Source organism: Bombina bombina, chromosome 1, assembly GCF_027579735.1.
Source record: "Bombina bombina isolate aBomBom1 chromosome 1, aBomBom1.pri, whole genome shotgun sequence".
NCBI lineage: Eukaryota > Metazoa > Chordata > Amphibia > Anura > Bombinatoridae > Bombina > Bombina bombina.
The window spans coordinates 1236186158-1236198577 of record NC_069499.1 but is presented as its reverse complement, the minus strand read 5'-3'; positions in this window follow the sequence as shown (position 1 = coordinate 1236198577).

Here is a 12420-nt window from a genome sequence, read left to right as displayed (position 1 = left end):
AGAATATATTTGTAAGCCAATCTGAAAACAGATATGTCTATCCTAATGGTATCTATTAAGGAAATTGTAAAGAGTGGCTACGGTATATAGATGACATATTTGGCGTATGGGGGGGCACATTGGAGAGCTTAAAATTTTTTGTAGAAGAACTCAATAACAGCATTGGTAGCTTACAGTTTACGGTTAGTTATTCACAGGTGAAAGTGAGTTACCTTGACACCCTAGTATATAAAAAAGATGGTTGTCTAGTAACATATTTATACTGTAAACCGACAGACCGTAACACACTGCTTCATTTTGAGAGTTATCACCCGGATAGGGTGTTTAATGCTATCCCTAAGAGCCAGTTTTTTAGAACTATGCGCAATGTAAAAGAGAAAGATCTACAAGAAGTAAGATTAAAACAAATGGGTAAAACATTTAGAGACAGAGGCTATCCACAATCTGTTATAACCACTTGTGAACAAATAGTTAAATCCAAAATCAGTGAGACACAGAGTACCCAACAGGATTTACCAGGCACTATACATACAAATAAAAATCAGATTGACAAAAAACAACTTATTTTCTCTTCAGTATATAACCAATTTAGCAATGATATTTCAAAAATCATCAAAAAACATTGGTATATATTAAGTAAAACCAACCCACATATTGAGGAATTTTGTAAGCCACCAATTAACTCCTATAAAAGGGTTAAAAATATTAGAGACCTTGTGGTGAAATCAGATGTGGGGAAAAATAGAAAAGAAACCATAAATTATCTCACTATAGCCAATAGAGGATCATACCACTGCCTTAACTGTGCACAGTGTAACTCTATGATTAAGGGGAAATACATAGCACAGATAAATGATAACAAAAAGCATGAAATCAAAGACCTCTACACATATAATACAGATTATGTGGTGTATATCCTTAAGTGCCCATGTGGGCGGGGCTATGTGGGTGAGACTATCAACCCCATCAAAGATAGGATTAGTGCCTATAAATCTTCCATCAGATGTAAGGATATGACACTCCCCGTATCATCCCATTTTTTAAATCCTGGACACTCTGTCAGCCAGTTAAGATTCCAAATAATTGACCACATACCTAAGCAAAGGAGAGGTGGTAACAAAGAGTTACTGTTAAAAAAAAGGGAGGTATGGTGGATACAGCATCTAAAAACCCTCAGTCCGGATGGTCTAAACAAAGACTATGATCTTCACTTGTTTTTATAATGTTATTTTTTTGTAATTTTTTAATATTTTTGAAAAAAAGTTTTTTTTTAAACTAGTTTTGCAGGTGGATAGTCTTGGGTTAAGTTCACCAGATATATAATATAGTTAAATTGTATAGAAAATATAAAAAAACTGTGGTTTTGTATAATGATTATTGCTGAACATTCTGACCCGTTAGGGGGTAAAAAAAAAAATCAAAAATGGAGATTAAGATGTGTGTTAGTAATTGAAGTCAATTAACATACAGGTGCTATATAAGAAGGTGATTTCCCATAATCCATAGCATGACTAAGGGTCTGTGTTGACTCGAAACGTTGCTGTTTTTACTTTGTTTGTTACCTCAATAAAGAATGGATATTTTTACTAAATAAGTGCTGACGCTATTAGTTTGTTTCACTATACTATATATACATACAACTTTAACAGGTAAGTCCAGCACCTTTCTTAATGCTATTATTTCAGCATTTTTCAACAAACTTTTTTTCAAGATTGGAGTAGTGCACGTCCGCTGAGTGGAGTCTGCCAGCCCACATATATAGATATAATGAAGCAAATAGCGTCAGCACTTATTCATACAAAATTTCCACTTTATTTAGGCAACAAAGTTAAAAACAGCGACGTTTCGAGTCAACACAGACCCTTAGTCATGCAATATATAAGAAGGTGATTTCCCATAATCCATAGCATGACTAAGGGTCTGTGTTGACTCGAAACGTCGCTGTTTTTAACTTTGTCTGTTACCTCAATAAAGTGGAAATTTTGTATGAATAAGTGCTGACGCTATTTGCTTCATTATTTGCTTCAAATATATATATATATTTTACAAAATAATAGTCATATATATATGAAATAGAACATTTTCTTCTTTATGAAGAACATTGAAATGTAAAATATGCAAATTGTGATACAGTTAAGAACTGTAGGTCTAATGTGGTGTTGGGTTAGCACACTTCAAAACAGTTATGTAGATATTACAAATAAATATAATGAAAAAATATTAATAATAATTGTCTGCTTTTTTTTCTAACACCTGAGACGTGATATCTTTGAGCCCTTATAACTTTTGTGTGCAATATTTTTTTTTAATAATAATTATTAGATGGTGTGTAACTATACTTTGTTATGTATTTTTGATTTGTATTGTGACACTTTTTTTTTTATGAAACAATTAACCAGAGCTCTGAGGATGCAGTAATCATTCTAGCATAAATCGCGATTGCGCTCAAGCAATAGAGTTTACTTTTAACTTGTAATACCAGCGGTAAACCCAACGAGTGCAAACGCCCACTAAAAACCCCTTATCGCTCGCGTGCAAACATTTGCCCCCCACTCATAATCTGTCCCAAAATTAAATACTTTATACGAGCAATTGAATCTTTATGAATTCTGCATGCAGGAGCTATGTATTGGTGAAAAAAATCTAGCCATGCGTTTAGAAAGCCCCTTGAGATACCCCTTATCCGGAAAACCTACTTAACCATAATAAAGCAGGTATGCAAATATTTTTTATTTATGTGTTGCAATTCGAATTCTTGTTTTAATACGGGGCTAGTGTTTCACATTTCATGTGTGCGAGGTATCGTCTATTGAGCACTTCATACAACTATAGATGTTAATAGCAGAAATGTCCGTTTAACAAAATGTATAAAATATATGCAAAAAGAAGCTCTAAAAAATATGAACATGATTTCGGCTTTACAATTTGTTTCTTCAGCAACCTATTTTATCTTAGTTGATTGCAGTGAAATGCTGTGGAATGCAACAAGATCATAAGGAAAATTCTTCTTATAAAAACAGCCACTGTGTTTTTCAGCTGAATGTTTTGCATTGAATACCATTATATTTAATGAGCAATAATAGCGGAGGTAATTTTTTTTTAATGATTATCTTGCAGGAAAGATACCCATGGGGGTACATTATATAGTTAAATATTAAATAAAAAGAACATTTTTTTTTTATCAGGAGAAATAAGTTATCCATTAATGGTATAATTGAATATTGAGAGGATTATTTTAATGTTTGTTTTGTTATTGATTATTTGCCACTAGTGAGCCTTTTAATCAATAGCAGATAATTGCACCAGGATACTTTGCATGTGGGTAGATAGCTGATACATAGAGGCCCATTTATCAAGCTCTGTATGGAGCTTGTGGGCTCGTGTTTCTGGCGACCGCTGCTTCATAACCCTGTCCGCCTGCTCTGAGGAGGCGGACAGGAATCTCCAAAATTCAACCCGACCGAGTACAATCGGGTTGATTGACACCTCCCTGCTTGCGGCCGTTTGGCCACGAGTCTGCAGGGGGCGGCGTTGCATCAGCAGCTCTTGTGAGCTGCTGGTGCAATCCTGAATACGGAGAGATTTCTCTGTAAAAAGCAATACAATTATATATATAAATGATTTTTAAGTCAATTTAAGAATGTAAATGTAATGTAATAATCTTATGATTTATTAGACTTATAACGTACAACTTATTGTAATTGAATAATTCAATACTGTCATTATTTTCACATAGCTACAAAGTATTTTTTAACAATTTTTTTGCATAACGCCTGGAAATATTATAAGCACATGAAAAAAACATTTTCAACCTTGTATCTTGGTAGCGTGCAAGTTTTTTTTTTTAATTTTTACATTTTCATACATGGTCAGTTTACATGTTCATAAAAACAAAAAGTTAAATGTTTCTAAATAGTGCTGCTACCTAGTGATCTCAAAAACGGATAACATTCTTGCAAAACTACTGCCATATAGTAGCTCCTAAACATATATCCCTGCTTTTCAACAAAAGATACCAAGAAAAACTGATAATAGAAGTAAATTAGAAAGTTGTTTAAAAATTGCATACTTTATGATATCCCTTTTAATGATAGCAGAAGATGCGAAATGCGATATCCCTGGATCGCGCTACTATTAGCACGCAACTTGATATTACAAGTCCATGGTAACGTGCGTTAACAAGAGAAGGGTTATCAGAGCCGGACTGGGAAATCAGAGCTCTGGGAATTTTGAAGACCAGACCCAAGCCCCCTGGCCTGCACCATTTCCTAGTGCCACTTTTCTGTGACAACAGGCTCCCAAACCCTTGCTCGGAGCAGTCCCGGGGCCACTTTTCTGCCACCACAGGCCCCCACACCCTCATCAGGAGTGGAGCAGGCTTAAAGAAATGTGCTACACATGTGCAAAAGGCTCACTCCGTGACCTCCCTGACCAAGGATGTGGCCCTATGGCGACGGCAGCCCACTGGCCCATTGGGCAAAGTCCAGGTATTTCGGCAGGTCAATCCGGTACTGAGGGTTAGTGCAGCTGACTTCGCTCAAGCGCAACCTATACTTTGAATATATATTGCAAAAGCTTTAACTTTGGCCTCATATTACAAGTTGAAAGTTATAGTTAGCATATTTAGCACAACTTGAAACCTGAAATAAACTGTATATATATCTGTATATATTCATTGTATATTTTACAAAAAAATAATTTTATATATATATATATATATATATATATATATATATATATATATATATACTGTATATACAGTATCTCAAAAAAGTGAGTACACCCCTCACATTTTTGTAAATATTTTATTATATCTTTTCATGTGACAACACTGAAGAAATTACACTTTGCTACAATGTAAAGTAGTGAGTGTAGAGCCTATATAACAGTGTAAATTTGCTGTCCCCTCAAAATAACTCAACACACAGCCATTAATGTCTAAACCATTGGTAACAAAAGTGAGTACACCCCTAAGTGGAAATGTCCAAATTGGGCCATTTTCCCTCCCTGGTATCATGTCACTCGTTAGTGTTACAAGGTCTCAGGTGTGAGTGGGGAGCAGGTGTGTTAAAGTTGGTGTTATTACTCTCACACTCTCTCATACTGGTCACTAGAGATTCAACATGGCACCTCATGGCAAAGAACTCTCTGAGGATCTAAAAAACAAACAAAAAATGTTTTGTGCTACATAAAGATGGCCTAGGCTATAAGAAGATTGTCAAGACCCTGCAACTGAGCTGCAGCACGGTGGGCAAGACCATACAGCGGTTTCACAGGACAGGTTCCACTCAGAACAGGCCTTGCCATGGTCGACCATGAAGTTGAGTGCACGTTCTCAGCGTCATTTCCAGCGGTTATCTTTGGGAAATAGATGTATGAGTGCAGCCAGAATTGCTGCAGAGGTTTGAGAGTGGGAGGTCAACCTGTCAGTGCTCAGATCATACACCGCACACTGCATCAAATTGGTCTGCATGGCTGTCGTCCCTGAAGGAAGCCTCTTCTAAAGATGATGCACAAGAAAGCCCGCAAACAGTTTGCTGAAAACAAGCAGACTAAGGACATGGATTACGGGAACCATGTCCTGTGATCAGATGAGACCAAGATAAACTTATTTGGTTCAGATGGTGTCAAGCGTGTGTGGCGGCAACCAGGTGAGGAGTACAAAGACAAGTGTGTCTTTCCTACAATCAAACATGGTGGTGGGAGTGTCATGGTCTGGGCCTGCATGAGTGCTGCCGGCACTGGGGAGCTACAGTTAATTGAGAGAACCATGAATGCTGTGACTAACTGAAGCAGAGCATGATCCCCTCCCTTCAGAGACTGGGCCGCAGGGCAGTATTCCAACATGATAACGACCCCAAACACACCTCCAAGACGACCACTGCCTTGCTAAAGAATCTTAGGGTAAAAGTGATGGACTTGCCAAGCATGTCTCCAGACCGAACCCTATTGAACATTTGTGGGGCATCCTCAAATGGAAGGTGGGGTAGCGCAAGGACTCTATCATCCACTAGCTCCGTGATGTCGTCATGCAGGAGTGGAAGAGGACTCCAGTGGCAACCTGTGAAGCTCTGGTGAACTCCATACCCAAGTGGGTTAAGGCAGTGCTGGAAAATAATGGTGGCCACACAAAATATTGACACTTTGGGCTCAATTTGGACAGTTCCACTTAGGGGTGTACTCACTTTTGTTGCCAACAGTTTAGACATTAATGGCTGTGTGTTGAGTTATTTTGAGGGGACAGCAAATTTACACTGTTATACAGGCTGTACACTCACTACTTACAGTTTAGTTTACATTGTAGCAAAGTGTCATTTCTTCAGTGTTGTCACCTGAAAAGATATATCAAAATATTTACAAAAATGTGAGGGGTGTACTCACGTTTGTGAGATACTGTATATATATATATATATATATATATATATATATATATATATATATATATATATATATATATATATAGAGAGAGAGAGAGAGAGAGAGAGAGAAGAGAGAGAGATATATATATATATATATATATATATATATATATACACAGTGGGACAAGAAAGTATTTAGTCAGCCACCACCAATTGTGCAAGCTCTCCCACTTAAGAAGATGAGAGAGGCCCATAATTTTTATCATAGGTATACCTCAACTATGAGAGACAAAATGTGGAAACAAATCTAGACAATCACATTGTCTGATTTGGAAAGAATTTATTTGCATATTATGGTGGAAAATAAGTATTTGGTCACCTACAAACAAGCAAGATTTCTGGCTCTCACAGATCTGTATCTTCTTCTTTAAGAGGCTTCTCTGTCCTCCACTCATTACCTGTATTAATGGCACCTGTTTGAACTTGTTATGAGTATAAAAGACACCTGTCCACAACCTCAAACAGTCACACTCCAAACTCCACTATGGTGAAGACCAAAGAGCTGTCGAAGGACACCAGAAACAAAATTGTAGACCTGCACCAGGCTGGGAAGACTGAATCTGCAATTGGCAAGCAGCTTGGTGTGAATAAATCAACTGTGGGAGCAATAATTAGAAAATGGAAGACATACAAGACCACTGATAATCTCCCTCGATCTGGGGCTCCACGCAAGATCTCACCCCGTGGGGTCAAAATGATCACAAGAACGGTGAGCAAACATCCCAGAACCACACAGGGGGACCTAGTGATTGACCTGCAGAGAGCTGGGACCAACGTAACAAAGACTACCTTCAGTAACACACTACGCCGCCAGGGACTCAGATCCTGCAGTGCCAGATGTGTCCCCCTGCTTAAGCCAGTACATGTCCCGGCCTGTCTGAAGTATGCTAAAGAGCATTTGGATGATCCAGAAGCAGATTGGGAGAATGTTGGTCAGATGAAACCAAAGTAGAACTGTTTGGTAGAAACACAACTTGTCCTGTTTGAAGGAGAGAGAATGCTGAGTTGCAACCAAAGAACACCATACCTACTGTGAAGCATGGGGGTGGCAACATCATGCATTGGGGCTGTTTCTCTGCAAAGGAAACAGGACGACTGATCCATGTACATGAAAAAATGAATGGGGCTATGTATCGTGAGATTTTGAGTGCATACCTCCTTCCATCAGCAGGGGCATTGAAGATGAAACGTGGCTGGGTCTTTCAGCATGACAATGATCCCAAACACACCACCTGGGCTACGAAGGAGTGGCTTCGTAAGAAGCATTTCAAGGTCCTGGAGTGGCCTAGCCAGTCTCCAGATCTCAACCCCATAGAAAACCTTTGGAGGGAGTTGAAAGTCTGTGTTGCCCAGCGACAGCCCCAAAACATCACTGCTCTAGAGGAGTTCTACATGCAGGAATGGGCCAACACACCAGCAACAGTTTGTGACAACCTTGTGAAGACTTACAGAAAACGTTTGACCTCTGTCATTGCCAACAAAGGATATATAACAAATTATTGAGATGAACTTTTGATATTGTCCAAATACTTATTTTCCACCATAATTTGCAAATAAATTCTTTCCAAATCAGACAATGTGATTGTCTGGATTTGTTTCCACATTTTGTCTCTCATAGTTGAGGTATACCTATGATGAAAATTGCAAGCCTCTCTCATCTTCTTAAGTGGGAGAACTTGCACAATTGGTGGCTGACTAAATACTTTTTTGCCCCACTGTATTTTAAAATAAAAAGAGCATTTTCTTCTATGTGAAGAACATAGGAATGTAAAGTATTCCAAACATCTTGGTCTAGCATGTTGTCGGGTTAGTGTGCAAACAATAACTTAGTTTTTTCTTCTTTAGCTGGCCCTACAGAAGTCTGTGGGGATAATAAGTTAGTGTGGTCACAATGGTTCTTGGACATAATGCCAACGGACAGAATGGCGATGCCCATTTGTCCGTCAGACATATGTGCGAGAGACTATGTTCCCAGTACCTAACCATGGGTCCCACCCCGCATGTCTTGTGGTTCTATCTATCTATCTATCTATCTATCTATCTAATCTATCTATTCTATCTATCTAATCCATTTATCTCATGGCCGGACTGATATCCGATGTCTGTCGGAATATTATCTGTCACACAAATGTCAGTCAGACAAATGTCCTTATCTGAAGTTATCGCCCCTCAGTCTTTCGCTAACTTTTCATTTTCAACTTATAATATCTTATGCGGCAACAATACATTTTTATTTGACAGCAGTTGGCTTGCCAATTGTAATCTGGCCTAATATATTTTATTCATCTATGATCTTAATTTCAGGGTATCATATTTATCTTAATTTTGAGATATTTCATTTTAGCGATGATTTGATTGAATTTTACTTTTTTTCTTGATACATAATTTTTTTTTCCCAAACCATTGCATTTGAATTTAGTAAAAAAACAACTCATAAATCCTTTTTAGAAATATTCCAATCAAAATGTTATATTTCCAAGAACTTTAGAGATTATTTTTTTCCTGTACCGATTAAATATTGCACTAAGCACATCTGCATATAAAGCTCATAACATATTTTAACATCTGATGATGTGTCTGCTATTCACAGTGTCTGTGAGTGCCGATTGAAGAATACTCATAATGTTTTCTGTAAATGACACAAAAATGGGGAGCTTAATGCCCCCATGTCTTAATGATGTTTCCCCTACCTTGGACATGAAGTATAGAATAAAATATATTGGCATTAGTATCTAGTGACCAGAGTGAGCCTTTTTACAAACTACTAAATAAATACTGCTACAGTGCCAGGTTTGCAATCATTAAGTCAGTGGTAGAAAGCAGCTCATAGTGGATTAATATTCATGGATATTTTATAGGGCCATAAAAAATAATGTATACCAATATTTTCCCATAAGAAGAAAATAGAGCAGGATTGCTACATAAGGCACATGTGCATTAAAAAAAAGAAAAAAAAAAGGTAACAAGTACAGCTGAACAGATTATTGAGGGTCTGCATCTATAACCAGTGCATACAAGATATGACTGCAATGCATCACTGTACAGCAGGAGGCTAAGAGAGATATTTTTTTTTTTACCTCTTAATTGGCCTTACCATTATGTGGCTGTAAAAAAATGTATCTTCAATACTGTCAGTACTAAGCTTTGTCACAGAACCACCTGTCACTGGCAGGAATAGAATATTGTGCGGTACATTAGGATTGACAGGGGAACTAGAAAAAAGTCAGATTTCTGACAGCCTTAGTACTGATTCACCTGTAGGACAGAACCAAAAGTTCATTTGACCAATGGCTGAAGAATGAATATAGGGGAAAAAAAAATAAAAAAACACATCAAAAGTGGATTAGATTTTATATTCCCTCTATTCAATAATAATAATGAGTTTATGTGATTTACTTTGTCAACAAAGTGACATAACTATTATACAATAAAAAATCCACATAGAAAGTCATATTTCCAAAGATGAAGTTAAAGGTACACTAAAGTCAAAATTCAGATAGGGCATACAGTTTAAAAAGACTATCCAATTTACATGTGTTATCAAATTGTGCATAGTCTATGTATATGCACACTTCTAACGCACCAGATCCTACTGAGCAAGTGCAAGAGTTCACAGTGGAAATGTATATGAGTCTGTGATTGGCTGATGGTGGTCACATGATACAGGGGCTTGCAAGCTGAATTAAATATTGAAATTTGCCAGAAAAAATCTACTGCTCATTTAATATGTGTAGTAAATTCTATTGTATTGCTTTGTTAAGCATTTGTTGCAATGTTACTGTATTTAAAGGGTCATAATCCTCATCTGCTAAATCACTTGATAGTGATGCTGTATAACTGTATACAGTTGTCAAGAAAATATCAGCCCCCCCCAAATTTTTTTTTTTTTACAATTCCACAGCCCAGATGAGTATCATGAAAATAGCAATATTTTAAAAAGGGATCCATATTGTGATCGAGATTAGCTGTGAAAGTTTATAAAGGTTTCAAATCAGTATTTAAAAGCAGTCTCACCAAGAGGTGTTTTACTGTACTTCTCTGTGGGACGCAAAGGTTCTGTGACACTGGCAGAATATTAAAAGCAGCATCATTACCTGCATTGAATGTTTACTGTAAATGTTACCTTTAGGGGTCAATTTATTAATGTGCGAGCGGACATGATACAATGTAGCGTATCATGACCGCTGCACATCGATAAATGCCGACAGCATACGCTGTCGGCATTTATCATTGCACCAGCAGTTTTTTTGAACTTCTGGTGCAATACCGCCCACTGCAGTTTCGCGGACAATCACTCTCCAGCAGGGGGTGTCAATTGTTGTTGATTTGTGTCCGTCACCTCAGAGCAGGCTAACAGGTTATGGAGCAGCGGTCTTTAGACCGCTGCTTCATAACTTCTATTTCCGGGAAGCTGAAACACAGGGCATCAAGCTCCGCACGAGCCTTCAGGCTCGCCGGAAACAGCCGTTATGAAGCAGCGGTCTGCTGGTCCGCTGCATCTGACGCTGAGGTTTGCAATCCACCTGATTCTATACGATCGGGCTGATTGACACCCGCTGCTAGTGGCCAATTGGTCGCAAATCTGCAGGGGGAGGGCATTGCACAAGCAGTTCTGGTGAACTGCTTGTGCAATGATAAATGCTGACAGCATATACTGTCGGCATTCATCGATGTCTGAGCGGATCATGTCAGACAGACCGATGATACATGCTTTGTTCTTTTCTTTTTAGTGTGATCAGAATGTTAGAAAATTATTAAAGTTTAAGCACTAATATTTTTGTGTTCCACTTTTATTCTGGCCCAGATTTAGAGGCAGGTCGAAATAGTTTGCTCATGTTCATCTTATATGTCCAATATTAGAATCCTGCAGTTTAGACAATAATCCAAACAGCTTTGATACAAACTGTACCACATACAAACTGTACCACACTCAGAAAAAGTAAATGTATTGAATTTGATATCCTTTTTGAATTTCAACAGTTCTATGGTTCATTTTTTGGTGTTTTTTGCACATTATATTTTCATCAATATATATAAATTTCTTTTTAGATTGCTTCATTGGCCCATATTTATCATGCTCCGAACGGAGCTTGAAGGGCCGTGTCTGAAGACTCACCAGAAACACAAGTTATGAAGCAGCGGTCTAAAGACCACTGCTCCATAACCCTGTCCGCCTGCCCTGAGCAGGCGGACAGACATCGCCGGAAATCAACCCGATCAAGTACGATCGGGTTGATTGACACCTCCCTGCTGGCGGCCGATTGGCCGTGAGTCAGCAGGGGGCGGCGTTGCACCAGCAGCTCTTGTGAGCTGCTGGTGCAATGTTAAATGCGGAGAGCGTATTGCTCTCCGCATTTAGTGAGGTCTTGCAGACCTGATCCGCACTGTCGGATCAGGTCCGCAACACCTTTGATAAATAGGGGCCAATGTGTATATGAGTGCTTATGTAAATCAATAATTTCTGGGCTTCCATATATATTGAATATGGCATATCTGCAGATGATATGCAGATAACTCTAGCACACACTGTTGCTTTAACATATACTCAGCCATCTCAAATAGTTTCTAATATCTAATATTGTTTGGCATAGTTTATTAAAATCTAAAATTATTTCTTTGTACCATAAACAAGATGAAAAACACTAACATAAGGCACCTGTCAATGGGCAGTCAAATAATAATTTATAATCAACATAAAAATAAAAATGTATCAATTGATCAATAAAAACATTATATTCAATTTTGTTAGAAAAGCTCTTCAAATGGATTTTCACAAAGCTGTGAACCACCCCAAACCATGTAAGTATTTGGAAGTTATAACAGTGTTATTTAAACATGACACTGAAAATCATAGGAAAGGGTTAATTGCACATATGAAAACAAATGAAACTGCAAACAAACACACAATGCATTAATCAGCAATCGATTGGTGCATTGTTCAACTTTTCAAGTGTAAGCTTTTTTTTTTTTTTAATAGTCTACAGAAAGCCTTAGAAACAAG